The following is a 25,176-nucleotide window of genomic DNA, read 5'->3' on the forward strand; positions in this document are numbered from 1 at the left end:
AGGGCTACACAGAGAAACCCTTTCTAGAACCACCCCCTCCAAAAAAAGAACAACAGACAGAGGCCCTAGCCCTGTCTCCTTTGCTCCAAACGGTAGAATGAATCTGGGCAGGTAAAATCTTTCAGGAACTTTGCTATTTTTAATCTGTAAATGCAAATAATGAGTCTCCTCAAAAGACCTTAACTCGAATTAAACACCCTCACATATGCACATACCAAGCACTTTGCAGTCAAGGCAGCCGTGTGACACCCTAGCCGTGTGGTTACTGACCGACCACTTGACAGATGTGCCTTTCTGTGAAGCAAGAAGGGCTGTCCCAAGTGCAAAGCACATCAGAGTTCAAGAAGTTAGCACTAAAAAACAGTCAACAACTCCATTAACACGATTTTACATTGATTATGTGAATTATTAATTATATTCTGAAATGTATTAACTAAAGCATGAATAAATTATTCCACTTGCGTATTTCACATTCCTGAGATGTGACTGTTAGAAAAGTTTAATTAACAAATGTGACTTGCATTATTTCTCTTCTGGAGAGCCCAGTTTGGCCTAGTGCCTGACACACAGGAAGCATTCCAAAAAGTGGCTTCCATCCTCAACTGATGAGATGTCAGGGGCTGCGACTGCATCCCTCTCCTCCGGACAAACCCAAGCCCTTCGTTCATTCATTTAGTAAACGTTTATAGTGCCTGCCCTGAGGAGACATTGTGGGTGCATGGAGCAAATTCTGGTAAGGTCTTCTTCCTTGTGGGCACTCCTACCTGCTGGGACAGGCAGACGTCAATCAACACTTTCAAACAGCTGCCAAGCTACTGTTGTGTAGGAACACCAGAGTGTTCAGAACTCTGGGACCAGGGTCAGAACTCAGGACCCCGGAAGCTTTCGGAAGGAACACAGGGAGGATGAAAAAAGTTTACTAGACTTGACCGAGGGGCGGACTCTGAGGGTGGCCAGAGCGAGGGATGGAGAAGGAACAGAACCAGGCCGGGGCGCAGCCTAAGCCCAGGGAGGGCGGCGAAGGACCAGATCTGCAGGGCCCGAGGAAAACGGGAGGGTGGAGACCAGCACTGGAGCACCCCGGCCATTGCAGTGCTGAGGGAAGAAGCGGATGAGAGCGGCCTGGATCGAAGCCGGGCAGTGGAGAAGGAAAGAGGGATGGGTAACGACGGCAGGGGGATTACCGGATCCGCACCGTGCCCGGGCTTGGAGGTCCGGCAGACGCTGCCCTCCGCCTCAACCCCAACCTCGGTCCCCGGTCCCCCACCTTCAACACTCTGTCTCTCTGCCCCGAGCCCCGCGCGTCCCTCACTCACCCGGCGACCGCCGAGGCTCAGCTCCTCGCCCGCGTCCCGCCGCCGATCCTCTGGCCTCGTCTGCCCCGCCCTCCTGAAGCCCCGCCCCACGCAGGCCGGCCCAGGCTTCTATTGCTCCGTTTTGCTGTCAAGCTGAAAATTCTCGCTTTCATTGGGTTGTTTGTCTGTCACTAAAGAGGAGGCGGGTGTAACTGAGGGCGCGGGCTGGAGCGACGCCGGCTGGCCCCGCCCCTCCGCGGAGGCCTCTTAAAGAGACAGACTACCTTTCTTCTGCAGGCTATTGGGTCTGAAGGAACGTGATTTCCCAGCAGACACTAGAGGCTGCTCCCCACCCAAACTTTTTTTTCCTTTTATTTCTGTACACAGCCTTAGGGTGAAGGAGGTTGGAGGGACGGGGAAGGGGCGCGCTGTGTCCTTGCTACACATTGTTGTAAGGAGCAAGCTGTCCTCTGGTGACGCTCACCTGATCGACTCAAGGATGGGAATAGCTGATTTAGGGAACTGAGTGGGAGGTGACAGTCGTGTCAGAGGCTATGAGCATCCGCGGCTGCTCACTACGGAGATGGAGCTAATTATACCGGCACCCAGGGCTGACCGTGGGCGCTGAGCAGAGGCAGAGAGGGTACAGCTCAGCTGTGCTGTTGGTAAGGATCCGTGGGAGGTGGCGTTCGTCACCGCACCTGCGGATCTAACAAGGCCGGGCACAGCGCCAAGGACTCACTCCTACCGTCTCCCTAAAAGCTCACAGCAGGCTGGTAGGGAGGGCTAATACGCGATCCCCAGTTGCAGAAGAAAAGAGTAGGGGCCTTATGGGACCAACTAACTACACAGCCGGTGATCAACTATACAGCAAGACGGTATCTCCCTGTTTAATTCCAAATTTTGTTTTTTAATCATTCCTCTTAGCGGATCCTTACAACAATGCCAGAAGACAGACATTTTGTTATCCATTCTATAGGGAACCGGGACGCTCAGCAGAGAGACGAAATAATGGCTACTTTGCACTGTCTGTGAAGCAGTTTTACTGGCAGTTACATTGACTCCTGCAAATGTCTTAGGATTGAAGCGGATTCTTATCACCTGGTGAACAAGATGGTGCCCAGGAAGCAAAGTTACCCTCACAGTCACAATGCTAGTAAGGCCTCTGCAGGGACCGGATGGTCACACTTCCAATAGGTTCACATACCGCATGCTTCCAGCCAGTCTCTGTCTGTTTTAGCAAAAGCCATCGTGGTTAAATGTGTATGGTTTCAATACAGCTTTACTCTGGAACATAGGGTAGCCACTCTTGTCTGCATCACCGTCCTGGACCCCAAGGCTCTTTGCTGCTCTACGGGAGCCTCATAAGACCCTATCAGATCCATATTATTATCTTTTATTATCATCCATAGTCTCGTGAGCCTCCTTATTGTGGTGGGTTGTTTATTTCTTTGTTTGCTTGTCTATTTTGAAACAGGGTGTTGCAGGAACGCCTAAACAAATATGTCCCCATTTCCCCTCCCCATAAGGCACCAATGACAAACCAAAGTGCATTCCATCAAGTACAACTTGGGGAACAAATAAGTTTATTGATCTCACCTCTAGAACATGGATGTCTTAGTTTGCTTTTCTATTGCTGTGCTAAAACAGTACAGCCAAAGGCAGCCTAGGCAGGAAAGGGTTTACCTGGCCTTTGCCCCTACAATCCATAACTGAGGGAAATCAGGGAAGGAATTCAAGGCAACAACCAAGAAGCAGAGGCCAAGAAGAAGCACTTCTTACTGGCTTGCTCCAGGTAGCTTGCTCAGCTCACTTTCTTACATTTCCCAGAAGTAGCGCTGTCCAGCCGTCCACGGTGGGCTGGGCCCTCCCAAGTCAATCACCAATCAAGAAAAGGCCCCACAGACTTGATTATAGGCCTCGTCTAATGGAAGCATTTTCTCAGCTGAGGTGTCCTCTTCCCAGGTGACCCTAGCTTGTGTCAAGTTGACAAAAGCTAACCAGCACAATGGGTAAGGGCTTATTTACAGAAGCGTGGGACACCAACAGCCACACCACCAGAGAGTCTCACCCCACCACAGATAATGACTTTTCCACAGCGGCCCTGTTAAGAGTCCTCCCCTCTTTGGCCAACTTCCCACTCTGTTCTCTACAAGGCCGTGTGCAGTTAGGACAAAACCCCACACAGCTGGTTGAGCAATCTACCATCCTTCATGATAGGCTTCGGTGAGCCTCCTGCCCTGAGATTAGCCCATGTCTTCCCTGCCCCATAAAAGGATGCCAGGCCCTATTCTCTGGCCTTTTCCTAGCAGTGTGGGATGCTCTGCAGCTCCTCTTGGACAACATTCCCTTGTTCCCTCTGCCTCCTCAGTTGTTTCAGCATCTCTCTTTCCCTGAGCCCCCAGGATACTTATTCAGCAACCTTCAATATTGCTTAGAATAGAACCTGCTGGAAATTACGCTTCTGTGGGGCAGTCACTCGGTAGGATTTGCTAGCTGTCCACCAGTGACCCTTCTCCCTGCTTCTGTAGTAACATGGCTGCCCCACCCTTACCCCATGAGTCAATTCCCAGCTTCATGTGTGACAGAGACCAAAAGCCAGCTGGGTACCGCCTTCTCAGCAGTGGACTGGAAGGCATCAAACCTCAGGCTGAGGTGTGAAGTCAGCTGGCACATCCTCCCTATTCTTCCTCCTCTTCCTTGTGGGTGGCACCCAGCCTTGACCCTGTAATAGCCATGATGTGCAGGGTAGTGACAGAGCCACCATGTGGAGAATGCCATTGTTTCCATGGAGGGTAGAAAGCTCAGAAAAGTCTCCACCGGCACAGAACACTCACTTAGAGACAGTTGCCATGTGACTTTGTCAGTGACTTTTGAGGCTCTGTTGGTCTCAGAATCACTATGTAGCAGAGGATGACCCGGAACTCTTCCTGACACCCCCAGCTCTGTCCATGACTTTAAAGAGCTGACCCTGCACTCACACCACCTTGAGAGAGAGAGCCTCCTTAACATTTGTGTCTCTGGCTCCTCATCCTTCTCTTCCTGGTTCTGGCCGTACTCAGTGCACGCTGTTCCTAAGAACGTTCTATGGGACTTGCAATTCTTTTTCTTTTGGTCTCTGCCTGTGCGTTCTTAGGCATTGAGATTTAAGGAGGTTTTTTTTTTCCCCCAGGTTGCGTGAGTGTAGGGTTAGCTCTTTAAAAACTCACTGATGGACCTGACAAGATGACTCAAGGGCTAAAGGTGCTTGCCTCTGCACCTAATGAACTGAGTTCGATTCTGTGGGCCCACATGCATGTAAAAAGAGAACTGATTCCTGCAAATCATCTTCTGACCTCCACACTTGTGCCCTGACAGAAAATCAATCAACCCATTAATGTAACAAAAACATTGTCTAAAGAGTCACGGACAGAGCTGGAGGTATGGCTCAGTTGGTAGAACGGCTGTCTTTAGCGCTAAAAGAGCTTCCTGGAAAGGTAGTGTCTAACTCACAGGCTAACAGGAAGCTGCAGAGACCAGAAACACTTTGAGAGCTCAAGTTGCCAAAAGACTTGGTTCTGTCCCTTTCTCCCCTCCTTGAGAAGAACGTTCTTCCATCAGAATCAGAATCCTGTCACCCAAGTTAGGGCAATGCTTCCTTCTTTTAGGTAAGTTGCCCTCTACTCAGTTGTGCAACTCCACTCAGCACATAAAGGAAGAACTTTCCAATACCCCACCCCCCACCCCCATGCTACCCCAGCTCAACCACTGGGCAGCTGAGGTTAGGTCCCTGCCTGTGACTGTGGTTGAGTCAGTGGAGCAACACAGCTGAGAGCCATGATAGCATGAACCCAACACACTGAGGAAGTGCAGACCTCTCTGCTGCTCTAAACCTATCAGAAACCAACTAGAAAAGGCTACAACAAGCAAGTGAGTTTCCAGATGGCCTGCCTTTTTTTTTTTTTTTTTTTTTTTTTTTTTTTTTTTTTTTGGTGAAATGGGTACACTCTGAAAAGGCACAGCCCCAGAGATTTCATCCCAGTATTGCTTCTCGATGCTGATGTGTTAGTATGTGTGAGGTGTGAGTGTGTCTATGTGTCTGTGTCTGTCTTTCCTGCTGCTATCACATAGCCTAATGATTCTCGAGCATCAGCCCAGCCTGTTGGGCAGATTTCCTCCACATCAACATGAAGACAAACTTTCATGAATTAGTGCTGTGTGGATGAATGAATGACTTTATAGAATTTCCAGCTTGATTCAAATCACTTTAGGAAGAAAGTTTAAGGAGATGGTTTTTGTTCTTTTGCCAGAAAAATGTAATAAAGTTATGATCAAGAATAGAATGTGCCGACTCCCGGCCCGGAACACTGGTTCCTTCCGGTCTGGCCAGAGCACTGAGCAGATCTTGGGTGGCAGCTCTGCCCCCAATCTCTAAGAACCCAGAGGAAGCGGGTATCCCAGGTGCTCTAACTCGGGCAGTATCCTGTCTGAGCTTGGGCACTGAGCTGAATTTGGGCCCCAGCGCTTACCCCAGTAGTTACACCCACCCCACAAAGTTCTGATACAACCAAGATAATAAGAAAGACAGGCTCCAGTCAGGGACAGGGCAGGTAGCACTAAGGAGATACAGATGGCAAAAGGCAAGCACAAGAACATAAGCATCAGTAACCCAGGGTACTTGGCATCATTAGAACCTAGTTCTCCCACACAAGAAAGTCCTGAATTCCCCATATCACCAGGAAAGCAAGATTCAGATTTAAAATCACTTCTGATGATGATGATAGAGGACTTTAAGAAGGACATAAATAACACTCTCAAAGAATTTGAGGAGAACGAACATAAACAGGTAGAAGCCCTTAAAGTGGAAAGACAAAAATCCCTTAAAGACTTACAAGAGAACACAACCAAACAGGCGAAGGAATTGAACAAAACCATCCAGGACATAAAAATGGAAGTAGAGACAATCAAGAAATCACAAAGGGAGACTACTCTGGAGATAGAAAACCTAGGAAAGAAATCAGGTGTCATAGACACAAGCATCACCAACAGAATACAAGAGATAGAAGACAGAATCTCAGGTGCAGATCATAGATAATATTGACACAACTGTCAAAGAAAATGCAAAATGCAAAATGCAAAAAGTTCTTAGCACAAAACATCCAGGAAATTCAGGACACAATGAGAAGAATAAACCTAAGGATAATAGGTATAGATGAGAGTGAAGATTCCCAACTTAAAGGGCCAATAAATATCTTCAACAAAATTATAGAAGAAAACTTCCCTAATCTAAAGAACAAGATGCCCATAAACATACAAGAAGTCTATAGAACGCCAAATAGACTAGACCAGAAAAGAAATACCTCCCATCACATAATAATCAAAACACCAAGTGCACAAAATAAAGAAAGAATATTAAATGCAGTAAGGGAGAAAGGCCAAGTAACATATAAAGGCAGACCTATCAGAATTACACCAGACTTCTCACCAGATACTATAAAAGCTAGAAGTTGCTGGACAGATGTCATACAGACCCTAAGAGAACACAAATGCCAACCCAGGCTACTATACCCAGCAAAACTCTCAATTACCATAGATGGAGAAACCAAGATACTCCATGACAAAACCAAATTTACACAATATCTTTCCACAAACCCAGCATTACAAAGGATAATAGCAGGAAAGCTCCAATAAAAGGAGGGAAATTATACCCTAGAAAGAGCAAGAAAGTAACCCTCTTCCAACAAATCCAAAAGAAGATAGCCACACAAAGATAACTTCACCTCTAATAACAAAAATAACAGGAAGCAACAATCACTGTTCCTTAATATCTCTTAACATCAATGGACTCAATTCCCAAATTAAAAGACATAGGCTAATGGACTGGATACATAAACAGAACCCAGCATTTTGCTGCATACAGGAAACCCACCTCAGTGCAAAGACAGACTCTACCTTAGAGTAAAAGGCTGGAAAACAATTTTTCAAGCAAATGGTCCTAAGAAACAAGCTGGAGTAGCCATTCTAAAATCTCCAGCCCAAGAACACACAAGGAGGGACTCATGGTTCCACCTGTAGAGTAGTTGAGGTTAGCCTTGCCAGGCATCAGTGGAAGTGGACAGCCTTGGTACCTGAAAGTTTGGATTCCCTAGTGTTGGGGAATTTCAAGAGCAGGGAGGTGGGAATGTGAGGATGGCGGGAGCACACCCTCATAGTAATTGGAGGAGGAAAGGTGGGGTAAGGGGTTAGGCATCAGTGGAAGTAGAGGGCCTTTGTGCCTGAAAGGGTGGATTCCCAAGTGTTGGGGAATTTCAAGAGTAGGGAGTCTGGAATGAGAGGATGGTGGGAGGACACCCTCGTAGTAATTGGAGGGGGAATAGGGGTTAGGCATCAGTGGAAGTGGAGGGCCTTGGTGCCTGAAAATTTGGATTCCCTAGTGTTGAAGAATTTGAGAGCAGGAAGGCGAAAATGGGAGGATGGTGGGAGCACACCTTCATAGAAATGCCCAGAATTATATGGATTAGACATGATAGAGGCAGGCAGCCAGAAGACTACATTCCAGAATTCAAACAAACAATTATCTTGATACTAAAATTTGTTTTGAGAATTGTATATTGCAGAATACATAGCCTTGGTGTATCTATTCATCAGGCAAGCTGAGCACACCTGCTGGAACCTCTGATGTCCTGGAATTCAAGCCAGATGCAGTGAAGACACAGCATCATAGGCTTATCAATTTATTCTTCCCCCAACCCCTCTTCTAATATCTCAACACCCATAATCAGCTTGAAGAAGTTAATGAAGAGTCGGCGCCCCTATTCCCTGGGCTTGGGGACTGAGGTGGTTAATAATGGGCTGTCTTTCTAGGGAAAAGTAGTGATTTTGGTGGATCAGGGAGGATTAGCTAGGATTTATTGCATAGCCATAACTTACTGGTAGAAATATGTATAATTGTTATTAAGATGAAGTTATAATTTCTTAAATGGTACAAAATTTACTTTGATTTCAAATTTAAGGTTTTTATTGGTACGAGCTTCTTATTAATATAAAAGTGAGACGAATATTGTTACTATCATAGGCATTGTGCCTGTATAACACATTTAGGAATACAAGGCTTAGACCCAGTCCTTCTTTAACTTTTTTAACTTATCTGAGATGGTTAGACTGTGAGTTAAGGGCCTATAGCAAATTCATGGCTTTGAGTTTATTGTTAGGGAGTTTTCTATATTTTCTTTAGAAATAGCTGAGAGGAGGTAACAGACAACAGTCCAGATAGTCTTACATGGATAGTTGGTTTTCAAAACATCAGAAGTCCACAGAATTGACGTTACAAACATTTCTGTAGTAATGTTCATTTTGATTAGAGACCTGTCTGCTCCTGACAGCTTCCTGTCTTGGATTCTAAGAAGAAATTGAGCATCTTTGGAGTTACTCCTATTGTGGTGAGACAGCTACTAGGCAAGAATTGCCTCTTTCCATCTACAGACAAAATACTGTCCAGAAAAGGACACACTTACAGAATAGTCGACTGATTATATCTGCCAAGACAGAGTAATCAGCCCTTAATAATTCGGCATCACTATGATCCTGGGCCAGAAGGCCGAAGATCAGATGCTCCAACATTCTGTAGTATAGGGACTGTCCAGGTGTTCAGCGGTCTCTATAAATTGGCTATGTTTTAGAAGCTATGCTTTATGCTTCCCATAATCTCAGTTAACTCAGTCATTCTGGATTTCTGATGGGGTTGAAAATTTATAGTCCCATAGTCAATCCTTGCTATTTACTTTCAGAGAAAAGATTTGAGAGGATGGTTTTCAGCTGACATTCATTCTAAAGCCAAGAAAAAAAAAAAAAAGCCAGGTTTAGAACTAAGTCTTTTATTTAGAAGAGATAACAGAGGTTCTGCTTAGTCAACAAAATGATGGACTGGGCATTAGGTCTATCTTGCACCTTACTGACATAAATTAGTATAGTTATGCTCTAACTGTATTTTGAGAGGAAAGTTTTATTTTAACAGGAAGGGTGATATGTAGGAGGAGCTAAGGTGGGAGGAGTACAGAGAGGAGGAATAAGGAGAGGAGGAGGAGAAGGAGAGGAGGAGCTAGGTGATGAGTGGGGGGTGGGGCAGACATGGAGGCAGATGTTCACAGGTCTCTGCCAGTCAAAGATAGTTGATATATCTAGATTGGGTATTAGGTTACACTTCTGATTGATATTGAGCATTACCAAACTTATAAAGCCTTTGGTTGACATTAAAAAAAATGTATAAAAGCAAAAAGGAGAAGGGGGTATGGGATAGGGGTTTTCTAGGGAGGGGAAAGGGGATGGCATCTGAAATGTAAATAAAATATCCAATAAAAAAAAGTGGGAAATAAAGAATAGAATGTGCCCTTTCCTCCTAGAATAGAAAGTAAAGGCTGCATCACAAGGAATACAATGAACCTTTATAAATTTTGCTAAGAAGAGAAACAGGCTTAGGACAGATTTGCGATCAAGGAAAAGCACTCATTCTAGGTCAAGTCCAAGGATGAAGCCACAGGTGTGTGTGAAACTGTTGCTTTGAACTTATAATGAGCTTATAGAATGAAACATTGCTTTGAACATCAACATCTTTCTGTAACTCCCCTTTTGAGTAACATTTTATCTATGAGGTAATTTTATAAAGAACTTTTGTCAGGCTGGAAAGATGGCTCAGTGGTTAAGAGCACTGACTGCTCTTGAGTTCAATTTCCAGCAACCACATGGTGGCTCACAACCATCTGTAATGAGACCCAATGCCCTCTTCTGGTGTGTCTGAAGACAGCTATAGTGTCTTTATACATATATACATTACATAAAACAAATAAATTAAAAAAAAACCTTTTGTCTAGAAGGTATAAATTACCAGAGAGAAAAAATAAAATGTGGCAATTGGGGCTCTGCCACATCTACCAAATTTATATATGTATGTGTCTGTCTATCTATATGTATGTACATGCATATGTGTGTAGGTATATGTGTGTGCATGTAAGTATGCATAAACACATGTGGAATTGATGAAACAGGTGGTCAGGCCCAGCCAAAGTGTGCTTGTGTGTGTTAGTATGTGTGAGCTTGTCTATGTGTCTATGTGTCTGTGTGTATGCCTGACTTTCTTCTTTATCTTTTCTCTCTGGCTCACAAAGAGTTAATGAAGTCTGAGCGTCTCCCCTGACCAGCAAGGGGCCTTTGAGTCAGAGAGATAAGAGCTCAAATAACTAAACATTTTAATCCCTTGCTGCTCTTAGCAGGGGTTCATTGCCTGAAGCCAGTGACTTTGGGGCACAAAATAGCAAAGAGTTAAAGAAAGAAAAACCTTATCAAAAGTAAGTAACTTTTGATTCCGAAATTGCTGACACCACCCTCCTGCCTTCCTCAGTTTACTGTGATGCCAGGCTGGACCTCAGCATATACCCCCAGATGACATTCTAGTTCTTTCTGAGACTCCACTCAACGGGACCATACCAGTGCCAGCTTCAACTGATGCCCATTAGGACACAGATATTTACAGATATTTATAGAGCACTTGGCCCTGTGCTGGGTACATAAAAGGAACTCAATTAATCATAAGTTTTCAATTTGTGTGTGCATGCCCACATACATATACTCACGTTCATGTGCTGCACACTTAAGTGAACCTGTGTGCATGAGTGTATGTGGGGGACAGAACTTGATGCCTGGAAGGTCAAGGAGATATGTACCATGGTGTGTGTGTGTGGGGGGGGGGGGGGCAGAGGATAGGTTTCAGGAGTTGGCTTTCTCCTTCCACCATGTCTTCCACGTATCAAAATCAAACGGTCAAACCAGCAGGCTTGCTCAGCAAGTGCCTTTCCCTGTAAGCCATCTTGTCAGGCCCCCCTCCACCCTCCCCTCTGAGATAGCATCTCCCACTGAACTGAGTCTTGCTGTTTTGGCTGCAATGGCTGGCCAGTGAGCTCCCAGTATCCACCTGTCTTCTACCCCCTGTACCCCACCGCTATGCTGGGGTGCAGATGTGGTAACTGGGTTTTATGTGGGTTCTGGAACCCGAACCCAGTCCCTCACTTTACCCGATGAGCCATCTCCCTAGACCCAAGCTTTAAACTTTTCAGTATTTACTGAGCGAACTGCCCCTAGATTTTAGTTCCCCTATAATGACATCTGAAACTGGAACACAGGGATACGCCCCCTCCCAGTTCCCTAATCCCTTTGACCTACTTTTGTACAGTTCATCACTCCCCAGCCCCGCCCAATGGCCTCACTCCCCATCTTGCCCAGTAGATTCTCCTTTACTCCCTTGTCTTCAGCTCTGATGCCCTCTCTCCTCCCCAGCTACTGCTGGAAGGAATCGCAACTCTCTTTAGACCAGGGCCCAGAGCAAACTACAACATCCCCACGGTAGGGCGATACCGCTGTTCCACGTGGACCTGGACGGCACCCAGAGGCTCCTGGGCACCTTCTTATCTCAGTTTGTGAGCCCTCCCCTTAGCTGATGACCTCTGGTTTTAATGAGGTGGAGGGAAGAAACCATAAACTAAAAAATAGCCTCTTCTCTCCCCAGCCCGACAGACAGCCTCCCCCCATACCCCATCCCCATCCCCAGCTCCTTTCTCCTCACCAGAAATGTCTCTCTTCTCCTCCCAGATCAGGGCAGCTACCCTCGGTCACTCTGTCACCTACTCCCAATCCCTGGTGCCTCCACCTCTGTTTTATATTATATTATTATTATTATATTATCTTATTATATTAGTCATTTTCCTCCTTGCTTCTGGGAAACAACAACAACAAAAGCAACTCAAAGAAGGAAGCGTTTACTTTGGCTCACAGTTCAAGCGAACAGTCCATCATGGTGGGGAAGGCATGGCGGCAGGACCATGAGGAGGCGCCATGTGGAGGCAACACTGGCACTCAGCTCTATCTCTCTTTGACTCAGTCCAGGATCCCAGTCCATGGGCTGGCATCCCCCACATTCAGGGTGGGTCTTCCCACCTCAGTTAACCCAGTCTAGAAACTTCCTCACAGATGTGCCCAGAGACTTGACTCCTAGATTCTCTAAGTTGACCACCGATGTTAACTGTTATTAGAACTTGAATGTCCCCAAAGGCTCATGTGTTACAGGCTCAGTCTTCAGTCTGGTGCTATTTAGAAAGTGGATAACTGAAAGAGGTGTGGCCTAGGAGAGGTTTTAGGTCACTGGGGGTATGTCCTCCAAGGGGACAGTGGGACACCAGTCTCTTCCCGTTTACTAGGCAGAGCCATGGCTTAAGCAGGCCTCCTCCACCACAAGCTCAGACCATGACGTATCACATCATCACAGATCTAAAACGCAGTAGTGCCCACCCACCAGGGACCGGAACCTTCCAGACAGAGAACTAAAAGAAACCTTTTCTTTTCTAAGCTGGCGTTTTCCGATGTTTTTTACTGGCAAAGAAACAACTGACACACACTGCACTGCTTCCTTCCACAGTGACGTTCTGGTCCTTCCAGCAGCAGCATCGGCAGTTTCTGTCAGATGGACCACGGTGTAGACTGTGGGCCTCTGAGCCTAAGAGCTGCCATCTTCACAGGTCAACTGGGCCTCACTGCAAGAGACCATGAGTGGGCTGTTGATGTTTCCCAGAGAAGGAGGGTCACTAGGCCCTTTCCTGAGATTCTGGTGGGTTCTGACTCTTCCCAGCCAACTGTCTGGGATTCTACCCAAGCTGTTGTGACATTAGGATGGGTGTTTCAGGGGTATTTGAGTGTATAGACTGAGAAAGTTTAACTAAAGGGGAGGGCTCCATTTCTGTGGCCATGGGAATGCCACCAACCATGCTGGAAAAAGATTTTCTGGTGAGGCTGCTTTGAGGTCCCCCAAACTTGTAAGCGACCCACAATCTGTAAGTAAGCACAATACATTCATTGAGGCACTGTACTTTGGTTTGTCCTTAGGGGACATAAGGAGGAGGTAGAGACTGCTTCTATCCCCTCCTTCAGGGAATTTTCATGACAGACCATCTTCAGAGTCTTTTTTGTTGTTAATATAACAATGTCTTTGTTTGTTTGTTTGTTTGTTTGTTTGTTGAGACAGGGTTTCTCTGTATAGCCTTGGCTGACCTGGAACTCACTCTGTAGACCAGGCTGGCCTCAAACTCAGAAATCTGCCTGCCTCTGCCTTCCAAGTGCTGGGATTAAAGGTGTGTGCCACCACCGCCTGGCAACAATGTCTCATATAACTCAGAGTGGACTTGACCTTTCACCTCCACCGTTCCTGGCTTTCATTTTTTACCCCTGTAATTTTAAAATTTACTTCCTTCTGGTCATATTTATGTATGCATCTCTCTCTCTCTCTTTGTGTGTGTGTGTGTGTGTGCGTGTGTGTGTGTGCGCACATGTACATGCCACAGTGCACACATGGAGACCAGAGAACAGCTTTCAGGAGTCTTCTATTGTAAGTTCTAGGACTCAAACCCAGGTCAACAGGCTGTGCAACAAGCAGCTTTCCCTGCTATGCCATCTTGCTGGCCCATTTCATACCTTCAAAGACAGGCTGCAGAGGAAAGCCTATGCCAAGCTCCCTTCTCATCTGATCCTCTGATGCACAGTCTGGTAGCACTCTCCTTTTACAGAGGAAACCCCTGTGGCAGCCATTGTTTCCAGGCCTGAGTCATCTGGTTAGGAGGTAGCTGGTGTTCAAGCCTGGCTCTGTCTGAGTCCCAGGTCTGAGACTTCTGAGACAGCATTACCTCGTCTCTCCAGAGACAGCACTCTGCTTCAGATAGAAAGAAAGGCAAAGTGGTTTAAAATGGGCAAATGAAGCACAGGGAAGAAATTTATGGGGACTTGGTTTTTAAAGCAGGAAGCAAAGGGCACGAGGCAGCCAGCCAGTCTGCTTTGGCTCTCAGAGGCTGGGTGCACATAATTCACAATAACTTAATTTGGGGAAATCGTTCTTCTGGGAACTGAGGTTTCTGGCATATTTGTGTGTGTGTGCGTGTGCGTGCGCGTGCGTGTGCGTGTGCGTGTGTGTGTGTGTGTGTGTGTGTGTGTGTAGGGAGGAGGCTAGTCGATGAGATTGGCAAAGTTTCCAGCACACATAGCAATGGAAATAATAACGACCACTTAGCAGTGTAACCAGAGGTGGAGGGCAGGCACCGTTTTAAGGATTGTGTGTTAATTTATTTACTCCTGGGGACTTCTACACTGCATCGGGTTGAACCTTCACCCCCGACTCTTTGGATCAGGAATTATTCTTATTGCTCTCATTTTTCACAGGCTTAAGCTGGCGCTTACAGAATTAAGCCATTTTCTCTATAGCTATTTAGTAGTAGATCTGGGGCTCCAACAAGTGGACTCTGATCTTGAGGGTCAGAGCTCTGGAAACCACACCACATCCCTTAGGTCTGGAGCGCCCCCTGGCACATCTCCTAGAAGTAGCTTCTTAGCTTCTTTTATTTTCTGTCCTCCTTTGTCCCTCCTTCCCTCCCTCCCCCATCTTCTCTCTCCTGATCTTTCTGAGACATGTTTCCTATAGCTCAGGTTAGCCTTGAGCTTGTCATGTTGCCAAGAACGGCCTTGAACTCTTCATCCCCCTGCCTCCGTCTCCCAAACTCAGGTCTTGGAGGGCTTGTTGTTGTCATTGTTGTTTTGTTCTACTTCTTGTTGTTCTTGTTGGAGGCAGGGTTTCTCTGTGTAGGCCTGGCTGCCCTGGAACTCGATCTGTGCTTTGCCTCCAGAGTGCTAGGATCAAAGGCCAAGCTTTTCGGACATTATTATGTGTATGTGTCAGCATGTGGGTAAGTGTCCATAAGAAGCCAGGAGAGGCAGTTGGGTTCCTTGGAGCTGGAGTTACAGGGACTTTTGAGCAGCCTGACCTGGGTGCTGGGAACTGAACTCACATTCCCTGGGAAAACAGCCAGTGCTCTTAACTATTGAAACTCTCCAAACCTCCAAAGCTGTCTTAAGAAACTGTGCTGACACTCTGTGGGTGGGCTACTTCAGTGTGCAAGAGAGTGTGGGAGGCCATGGGCTCTTTTAGGAGGTACACTTGTCTGAACAGGATCTATGCCCACAGCAGCACCAGGGTTGGCCCCAGCAACTGCTTTGCCAGCAGAAAGACCTCAGGTGATGGCGGCACAAAAATCTTAATTAAGAACATGAAATACTTAGCTAAGCGTGAGGCATGAGTTCCAGCAGGTCAGGACATCTCTGAACAGGCTTAGAAGACATAAGTAGTGCAAACCTAGATCCTAGCTACACAGAATACTGAGGCAGGAGGATTGCAAATGCAAGGCCAGCCTGGGCTACATATAAAGTAAGTTCAAGACTGAGGCTGGAGGCTCACAAATCCAAGGCTAGCTTAGGCAACTTAGTGAGATCCTGTCTCAAAACCAGAAGCAAAGAGAGAACAGAAGGGCCAGCCATGCGGTGAATATCAGCCCAGCATGCCCAAGGCCAGAGGTTCACTTCCCAGTACAAAAAAAAAAAAAAAAAAATCAACCAAACAAGCTTTGACGCCAAAGATTCCCCCTCTATTGAAACCTCATGTCTTCCCCCTAAAAGCAGCATCTTAGGGACCTGGTCTGTTTCCTTTGCCGCAGCAGACACCTGTGGAAGTTTGCTGCACTGACTGAGGCTTTTCAGAAGAACCAACTGCCCGTTGGTTGAGAAATGGAGGCAACCATTATGGAAGGAGTGGAGGCCCACCACTCTTATCTAGGGACTGTCTAGGTTGGGGACAAGGCCCTGGGGCTCTGGTGAATTCTATATAAGAAGCTCTCCCTTCCAGACAGATTGTCTTGTTGTTCTCTACAAGGATCTGTTGAGTGTTCCCTGTGTATGACCCGGGCCATACACCTTCATTTTCACATTCACAGTCGGAGTGTGTAAGCAGAGAAATGTAAATTCTCTCTCTCTCCTCTCTCTCTCTCTCTCTCTCTCTCTCTCTCTCTCTCTCTCTCTCTCTCTCTGTGTGTGTGTGTGTGTGCATATATGTGAATATATGGATGTGTCTGTTGCGAATGTGTATTTGTGAGTGTGGGGTGCAGCAAGTGTGGTGTATGTGTTAGTGTATGCAGTGGGTGTGCATGTGTTTGTACGCATGACTGTGTGTGTGTTTGTGTGTGTGTGTGTGTGTGTGTGTGTGTGTGTGTGTGTGTGCAGCAGAGGACTTCGAGCTCCCTCCTCTGTCATCCTCCACCTTATTCCCATGAGAGAGGCTCTCTCACTGAACCTGGAGCTGGGCTGGATGCTGTCAATCCCCTCTCCAGCACCTGTCTCTGCCCTCTCAGCTCTGAGTTACAGGTGTACAGAGCCAGGCAGCTTTTGACTGGGAATTCCAGCTCAGACCGTCATGGCTACAGCCTGCCCTTGTACCCACCGAGCATCACACCAGCCCACTTCCTCAACATTCTGAAGGCTGGTGCGCAAAACTGCAGTGTCTGCTGCTGTAACTGGGGCCAGGGCGGCGGTTTGAAACCATCCTTTCTCCTCCGTCACCCAGTCTGGCATCCTCTCAACATGGGTGGTCCAGATCTTATCCTAGGGTAAGAGCCTTTACTCTGGCCTTTGTCTAACTGTCATCCCTCAACCCAGGAGTGCTCTGCACTCTTTGTTCAGTGGCTTCCCGAGCTGCTTGCCCTACCGGGTGGCTTATCCTAGCTGGTGTGGCCCTTCCTTCCTTAGTCTGTGAATCCTGCAGCATGAAAGTCCTCATATGACCACGTGACTGATCCTACATGTGGTCCTTGTTCCTAAGATACCAGAGCACAGGCTCTGCCCCATGCTGGAGGAGGATACATCCACTCTCAAAGATGCTGTCCCAGAGCCTCGACTAAACCCTATAGGGCCACTGCCATACTGCCAGGAGACTGCGTTTGGAGATGTATATACTCACTCCTCATGGATGCATATACATGCCTGTATATAGATGTATAGATGTGCATACATTTGTATACGTATGTACATTTGTCTGCATCTGTGTATATATGTGTGTGTTTGTCTGTGTGTATGCATAGGTGTGTACATCTCTCCATGTATATATGTATACACAGTTGTATATGTGTGTGTGTGTGTGTGTGTGGCAGACCAAGACAGAGCAGAGGTTCCTCCATCTTGTATTCTTGCTGAGGTCATTTTAAGATTAACTAGAATCTCATCTCCTTGATGGTGATTCCTGTGGAAAATTACCCAACTCCATCATAGGAACCTTAGGTCAAGATGCCGCTAGCTAACTTACCCAGGACTGAAGGTGTGCACCACCATGCCTGGCCAACCAAAGTTTCTCAAGCCTGTGACATTTCCTTTCTGATCAGGATGCGCTCTGTCTCCCGTGGGCATTTGTATGAGGATGGCTCCTTTGGTTGTTTCTGGGTAATTTTAAATTTAATTTTCATTTCCTTGGATGCAAGGGTGATCTAATAGTGTGTTTTTTACTCTCAATTTTCAACGAGTGAACATACTGTCAGTGGCATTTTGAATTCTTTCTTTTCATATTACATTGGGGTATATGGTTCATCAATGTAGTGGGTTTGGCCTAATGCCGCTTATACTCTAATGCTAATTTGGGGCCCCTAAGACTGGTTACCCCAAAGATGAGAGAGTTCGCACATAAAAGACACTGAGTGACCCTGCCCCCCACAGTTAATTGTGATTGGTAAATAAAGATGCAAACAACCAAGAGGTGGACAGAAGAGACATGAGTGGGGTTGAGGTTTTGGGGACTTCAGGAGAGAGGACCATGAGGAGGGAAGGAGGAGGAAGAAACCACAGTGGGGTAAAGGAAGAACGTACAGGAGGAGAAAAGAAGCAGCCATGTGTTAACAGAGAGGAGAATGTGGTCCCGAGGGCTGCCCAATTGGAGCTAGGAGCAGTCAAGATGGAACACAGTAAATAGTAAGTAATAACTCGGGGTTATCTATAAGAAAGTAGATTCTAACAGCATGGAGGGTAGGCGGCTGCCCAGCTATCGTGCTGCTTAAGGTATATTGAAAATATGAAGGCTGTGTGTGTCTTTCATCTGGGAACTTAATGACCAAGGTGGGGTAGAAGCCCCAGGCTGGGTTTTTAAATAATTTCTACTACACATCAAATATTCAGTTTATTGTCTTTTGTATGATTTTCCTCATGCCCCAGTAGATAATAAATTTTGATAAATATTTCATGCATGTTTGCATATTCTGTGTTTAAAGAAAAATTTAAACTGATTTGAATTTGTAGATTTTCTTTAAATTCTATGTACCTATCTTTCTCTCACAGGGACACTGATTTTTAAAGAAACTCCCTGAGGGCTGGAGAGATGGCTCAGTGGTTAAGAGCACTGACTGCTCTTCCAGAGGTCCTGAGTTCAATTCCCAGCAACCACATGGTGGCTCACAACCATCTGTAATGGGATCCCATGTTCTCTTCAGGTGTGTCTGAAGATAGTGACACTGTACTCACATATATAAAAATAAATAAATTTAAGCCAGGCAGTGGTGGCGCATGCCTTTAATCCTAGCACTTGGGAGGCAGAGGCAGGTGGATTTCTGAGTTCAAGGCCAGCCTGGTCTACAGAGTGAGTTCCAGGACAGCCAGGACTACACAGAGAAACCCTGTCTTGAAAAACAAAAAACAAACAAACAAACAAAAAAAAACCATTGGGAGCCCCAGCTGAGGGTGTATTGATATTCTCTCTCTCTCTCTCTCTCTCTCTCTCTCTCTCTCTCTCTCTCTCTCCTTCTTTCCTTTCTTTTTTTTTTAACTTTTATTTATTGTAGTACTGTGGTTACGCCATGGCCAGTTCCTGGTTGTCATGAAGATGTACCGCCTCATCTCCCTTTACTTCCACTCGAGACAATGTGGAAGCTGCGAACGGAGGCAGCTCTGCTTTCCTCTGTCATAGCCCACCTCTTCCTCCTCCCAATCCTCCCTTCCCATTTCACGGGTTCTGATCCCAAATCCTCCCTAATGAGTTTCCTGCAAGTTTATCTCTGGTTTCCAGGTCTCTCCTCTAGAGAAGCCAGTTATGATGAAAAGAAGTCCTTCGTCTTGGGGCATGCACGCTTGAGTAGGAAATGTCGTAACATGGGTAACTTATTTCCAAATAGCTCAGGAAACAATATGGATGCATGTGTGTGCAAGAAAACAGAATGTGTGTGTGTGTGTGTGTGTGTGTGTGTGTGTGTGTGTGTGTTATCAGGCGTTTACTGCGATGTCCTGCATTCTCTGGGGATTTGACATATTACAAAATTTGAAAGCTAAAGCTAAAGCTGTCTCTATTTTTAATAGCTGCCTTACCTGAGACCTCTTTGCTCGTTTTAATCATTTTTGTTTTCCTAATGCAGTTTTTAAATGTTAGAATTCAGAATTGAGGCTTGGTCACAGCTCACAAGATTTTATATATATATATATCTCCCTCGTTGTTATGTTGTTATTCACTAGAAATAATTTCTAATTTTGACTTTGATTTCCTTTAACTGCATGGATAATTACGCCTGTGAGCTCTGGATATTTGAGTCCACAGGGGCTTCACTAGCGATGAGTTTTTTGTTTGCTGTTTGATTCTTCTCTGCTTGGTCGGCTCTGGTCTTACTGCGCTGGGGTCTAGGGTACGGCCTGGAGGGTTCCCACCTTTTGGAAATATAGTGGAACCCTGTTTACAATCCTGGGGGATGGTTGCTTGAATAAATCCCTACCATGCTTGTCCTTTCACTCAAAACCAGCTACCAAGGACCGCAGTGATGGCTCGCCAGTTAAGAGTGCTGGCTCCAGAGAACTATGGATTCAGTCCCTAGCATCCACAAGGTGGTCTACCACTGTTCATAACTTTTGTTCCAGGGGATCCAGCATCCTCTTCTGGCCTCCTTGTGCACCGTATCCATAGGGCACATGTGTTCATGTAAGCATGCAGGCAGGCAGGCAGGCAAACACTCATGCACGGAAAATAAATAAACCCATTTCTATTCAATTGCTTTATTTTATGTGGATGGTGTTTTGCGTGTATGTATATCTGGGCACCACATGTCCGCCTGGTCCCCAAGGAGGCCAGAAGAGGACATCAGATCTCTTAAAACTGGATGGTTGTGAACTACCAAGTAGTTGCTGGAAACCAAATTCAGGTCCTCTGGAAGAGAGACCAGAGCTCCTAACCACTGAGTCATCTCTCAAGTCCCCCCAGCCCCCTTTGTAAATAAACTAAGGGAAAAAAAAACAGACGTTGAGCCTTCTGTGAGCTGAGCTGCTTTGGGAGTCAGAGTAGACATGAAACCCAGTCTATTCCTCGGGTACCCACCTTCTTCTCAGAGCCCCTGTGAGAGCTCACAGACCAGAGGTGTGGGGTACAGAGGTGGTAGTGAGAAGAAAAGCCATGAAATCTGGGAGCACTTGGCTTACAGAATTCAAAGCCTCCCCACCCCCGGAGATGCTGCATCTGCCCAGATGTGCTTGCTTTGTGCTCATTGCTATAGCCTTCAAGGAGTATGGGAAGTAAATCAGTGTGTGGGTCCTCAGTCCCTGGGAAAGAGCTGGCCTTTGCAGCATGGGGGATCAGGGAGGTGAAGCCAAGACAGCTGGACCATCTGTTACTCAAGATGCCCCCACTGTAGATCTCACAGCAGCTTTCTGTGGGCCCTGAAGAGCCAACAGGGATGATATAGGTACCTCTAGGCAGGCCTGTGGTAGAAAGAGAAAGAGCCAGGATATCACAGAGAACAGCTGCTATCCACCTATGGAGACAGAGAAAAAGAACCCGATTTGAAAACAATGGCATCACAGTTTGAAGGTTCTGTAGACTGTGCACGCACATGCTGGTACCTGGTGCTCACACATGCGTACACACAAGAAGTGTGTGTCTCGTTCTCATTTGCAGACTAAGAATTTCAAGTAATGAGTCAGAGGGAAAGGTGGTGGATGTTGAAACCTGACCTGTACCCAAATGTAGAAAATAACCAAACACAGACGAAAACGTCAAAGGGATGGAGACCATGAGGGGAGATGGGAGGGGCTTGAATGCGTGGTACAGGAAGAATCACAACAGTGACCATATTACTATTAATGAAGCAAAAAGAAGTTCTGCAATGATTAAAGGAGTTACTGGAAGACATTTCCCCCTAAATTCTTTTCAGTGAAGACTTGACCTGCAGACACGAGAAGCCGACTACATTCCAAACAGAGCTGAGAAAGAATAATGCCCACTTTTACACTTGTCCGTCCCAAATGACGAACATTACACATGTGTGGGAAAACCCTCCAGTGTCTAGGAAGGGAAGAGCAATGTGCAGACAGCGGTAGTGAGGCAGACACTGGGTTCTGGGCATCGTGGTGGAAGCACTTGGTGGTGTAGTAAGATTTGCAGACTTTGGGCCGTTGAGAAGGCTCAGCGGTTACCAGCGCTTGCCACCAAGCCTGATGACTGAGTTAAATAAATAAATGTATCAAGTTGTATAAGAAATACCTATCGTCTTCTGAGAGAGGACTGTGAGAGACACTTGGAGAAGTGGAGGCGCTGACAGATGCTAATCCAGTATTGGGGGAAGGGGTGGGGAGAGATAGAAAATAACAGCTCTGACATCTCTTTGGGTTTGGGGAAGTGTGATGTAAATAAATTAAAAATGAGCCATCTTAAGGTGGAGAAAGAGACGAACTGATGGGTGCCTTCCCAGCAGGATGACTTACAGTAGACCATGATAATGGTCTGTGCATTTCAAAAAGGCAGAAGAGAGATGGGCTGGAGAAATGGCTCAGCGGTTAAGAGCATGACATCCTGAGTTCAAATCCCATCAGCTACATGGTGGCTCTCAACCATCTCTAATGGAATCCGATGCCTGGTGTGTCTGAAGACAGCTACAGTGTACTCATCATATATATATATATATATATATATATATATATATATATATATATATAATAAAATAAAATCTTAAAAAAGGAAAGAAAGAAAACAGAATAGAGAAAACATAGAACATAAGCATCTACAAGAAGATGTGGGCCAGACATGCTGGTACACACTTTTAGATCCAGAACTCTGGAGGCAGAGGCAGGCAGATCTCTGTGAGTTCAAGGCCAGCCTGGTCTACAGAGTGAGAGACCCTGTCACAGTAAAAATTTAAATGCACACACACACACACACACACACAAATGAAAAGATGCAAGAACAAAGTAAAACAATTATGAACCCACTTAGAACAGAAGCATAGCCGGGCGGTGGTGGCGCACGCCTTTAATCCCAGCACTTGGGAGGCAGAGGCAAGCAGATTTCTGAGTTTGAGGCCAGCCTGGTCTACAGAGTGAGTTCCAGGACAGCCAGGGCTACACAGAAAAACCCTGTCTCAAAAAAAAAAAAAAAACAAAAAAAAACAAAAAAAAAACAAAAAACAAAAAACCAGAAGCAGAAAGCCGATAGAATACATTTTAGCACTCTCCTCAAACAGGGTGGGTCCCATTTAGCCCAAAGTCCACCGTATAGAGCTGGATACAAAGTCTGGTCATGCGCAGTGGCTAGGAATTTCCCATCATGCAGAATCCTGTGTGACAGACTCCCATTGGCAGAGGTTTCAACGTGTGAGAGATTCATTTTCCCATGTACAAGACTCTAGGAGAGACAGCGCAAAAGGGAGTGGGTGCCTAGGCAGTCTTAAGTCTTCCAGCTTTCTTCTTCCGTATTTGTCCTTGACTTGGTGGCCTGTCCGGTGGTGTGACCCACCTGCTCTGGCTACTGTGTCGGTCTCATGATGGCTGATTATGCCTTGAAAAAAATAGACAGAAGATTCAGCTCGGACTTATTCCTCCCTCCATCAGGGACCCATCAGGTCTTCTGGGTCACTGTGAGTGTGGGCTGGGGAAGAGGCCCTGGGTGGAGGGAGTGGTGATGGGAACTCACTTATCAAGCTCATTTGTGCCCACTGGCTCTGCCCCGCTTCACCCTAGATGTCCCACTTCTATCTCGGCTTTCTTCTTACCATATGACTTAGCTAATATGACAAAATCTGCCTTACCATGGAACAGTTCTTCCTGCCTGGCAGCTTCTAGTCCTGTAATCAGATGCTCCATCCCCACTAGGGCCCAGTGGCTCCCAGGAGCTATCTACTGAACAGTGTGAGCTTCTCCACTGTGGACAATGTGGCCTTTATCCAAGAACATCCCTGTGTGATGGTTAAGTTTCATTGTCAACCTGGCTCAATTTAAAGTCACTATGGAAACACACCTCCCACCGTGTCTATGAGGATGCTTCCAGAAAAATATGAGGAGTGAAGACTCGCCGTAACCCTGCCTTCACTATCACGATGGCCTACACCCTCAAATTATGAGCTCCATCCTAAGCCTGCCTTTGTTCCGTGGTGGACTGCAACCCATAATAAACCTTTCTTTCCTTTAAATTGCTTTTACCAGGTGTTTTGTAACAGCCATAAGAAAGGCAACAAATACACCCGGAATCCAAGTTATTTTTCCCAGAGACCTCCCATAAAGCATGCTCCCGACCACCCCAGGGCCCTGGCTTTGAGGTCCTCCTGTGGAGCCTGCGCCTGCTGCAGAGTTTTTTTCTTCTCTGCAGCCTTTTCTTTCCCCTGGTATTTGGGTCCAAAAGCACCCTGAGCTTTGGAATCTGCCGTCTCCGAATACAAAGGACTCTCCAGGAACAAGGTGGCAGGATGTGGAAGATGCAGTCAGCTAACCCGTTCCTTTGCAAAATATTCCAGATCCAAATTATGCCGATCCAGACCTTCCCCCACAGGCTCATTCTCAGCTCATAGTACAAAACCTACTCCGTCCTTATCTAAGGGTCCCGGCTGTCCACGCTACCTTTCTACTGCTGTGATCAAGATGGCTTACAAAAGAAAGCATTTATTTGGTCTTACACGCTTTATAGGGCTGGAATTCATGGTGGTGAGATAAAGGCATAGGGAGCTGAGAGCTCACATCTTGACCCACAAACAGGAAGCAGAGAGCACGACGGTACGGTCTCATGTGTGGAAGGGTCACATTCGTGGGATGCAGGCCTCCAAAGGGTTGGTCACATGTTGGCATGGAGACTTTTTTGAAAAGTCTGCCATACAACTTTCCAGCTGCATCATCCTGGGCTGACTCCGCTTGCCACCTGTAGCTTTCCTTGGCAGATGCTCACAACCCGGGCATCTCTAATTCCCTGGGATCTCCATGGCAGTTTGGCTCAGCCCCTTCCCCCATCTTGATACACTGCACCTTCAGGGTTGCCTGCGGGGATTCCAACCTGGCCACTCACAACCTGATTTGCCTTTGAAATTGGTGTGGAAGTCTCTGGGGCTCCACAGCTCATACACGCTACACGCCTGCCCAGCAAATATATGGTGAACAATGCCAAGGTTTGCTGCCAGCTCAGGCAGCAACTGTGTCCGCTTACACCGTTCCTGCAGATGCTGAATGAAGGAGGCCAGCGAGAAAGAGCAGGTGACAATGAGTTGCACACCTAGGTATTCAGTACAAAGTGAGACCTGATCTAATGCCTTGCCTTGCGGTTCCACAGCCGCCTGAGGATGGGGTAGGAAACAGGAGGGTGGGAATGCTGACGGAGCCAGAGGACACTTGGGGACAATCGAGTGGAAAGGTGAAGTTTCCATTTTGGGGTGTGGGTCCATACTGAGCAATGACTGGATCTCTAGTCAGGCATCGCTGAGGGCAGGCAGCAGCATGCTACACCCCAAATTCTAAAAGAATTGATTAAAATTCTCTAAGTTCCGGCACGCTGCAGTGACATTATCATTTCTTTTATTTTTAAAATTATTTATTTTATGTATATGAGTACACCGTAGCTGCCTTCAGACACACCAAAAGAGGTCAACACATCCCATTACAGATGCTTGTGAGCCACCATGTGGTTGCTGGGAATTGAACTTAGGACCTCTAGAAGAGCAGTCAGTGCACTTAACCACTGAGCCACCTCTCCAACCCCCACATTACCATTTCTTAATCTACTCTC

The 25,176-nt window shown here is 46.4% G+C and overlaps 1 protein-coding gene across 2 annotated transcripts in view; it reads right to left on the reverse strand.

Annotated features, from left to right (window-relative positions):
• Elmo2 (engulfment and cell motility 2) overlaps positions 1-1,385 on the reverse strand; it is a 37,024-nt gene extending 35,639 nt beyond the window's left edge. For both annotated transcript variants that reach the window (XM_034495099.2, XM_034495098.2), the window contains exon 1: positions 1,317-1,385. The gene's annotated coding sequence lies outside the window, so the exon portion shown is untranslated. The remainder of the gene's footprint in view (positions 1-1,316) is intronic.
• Between the last annotated feature and the right edge of the window lie 23,791 nt (positions 1,386-25,176).

Source organism: Arvicanthis niloticus, chromosome 2, assembly GCF_011762505.2.
Source record: "Arvicanthis niloticus isolate mArvNil1 chromosome 2, mArvNil1.pat.X, whole genome shotgun sequence".
Taxonomy (NCBI): domain Eukaryota; kingdom Metazoa; phylum Chordata; class Mammalia; order Rodentia; family Muridae; genus Arvicanthis; species Arvicanthis niloticus.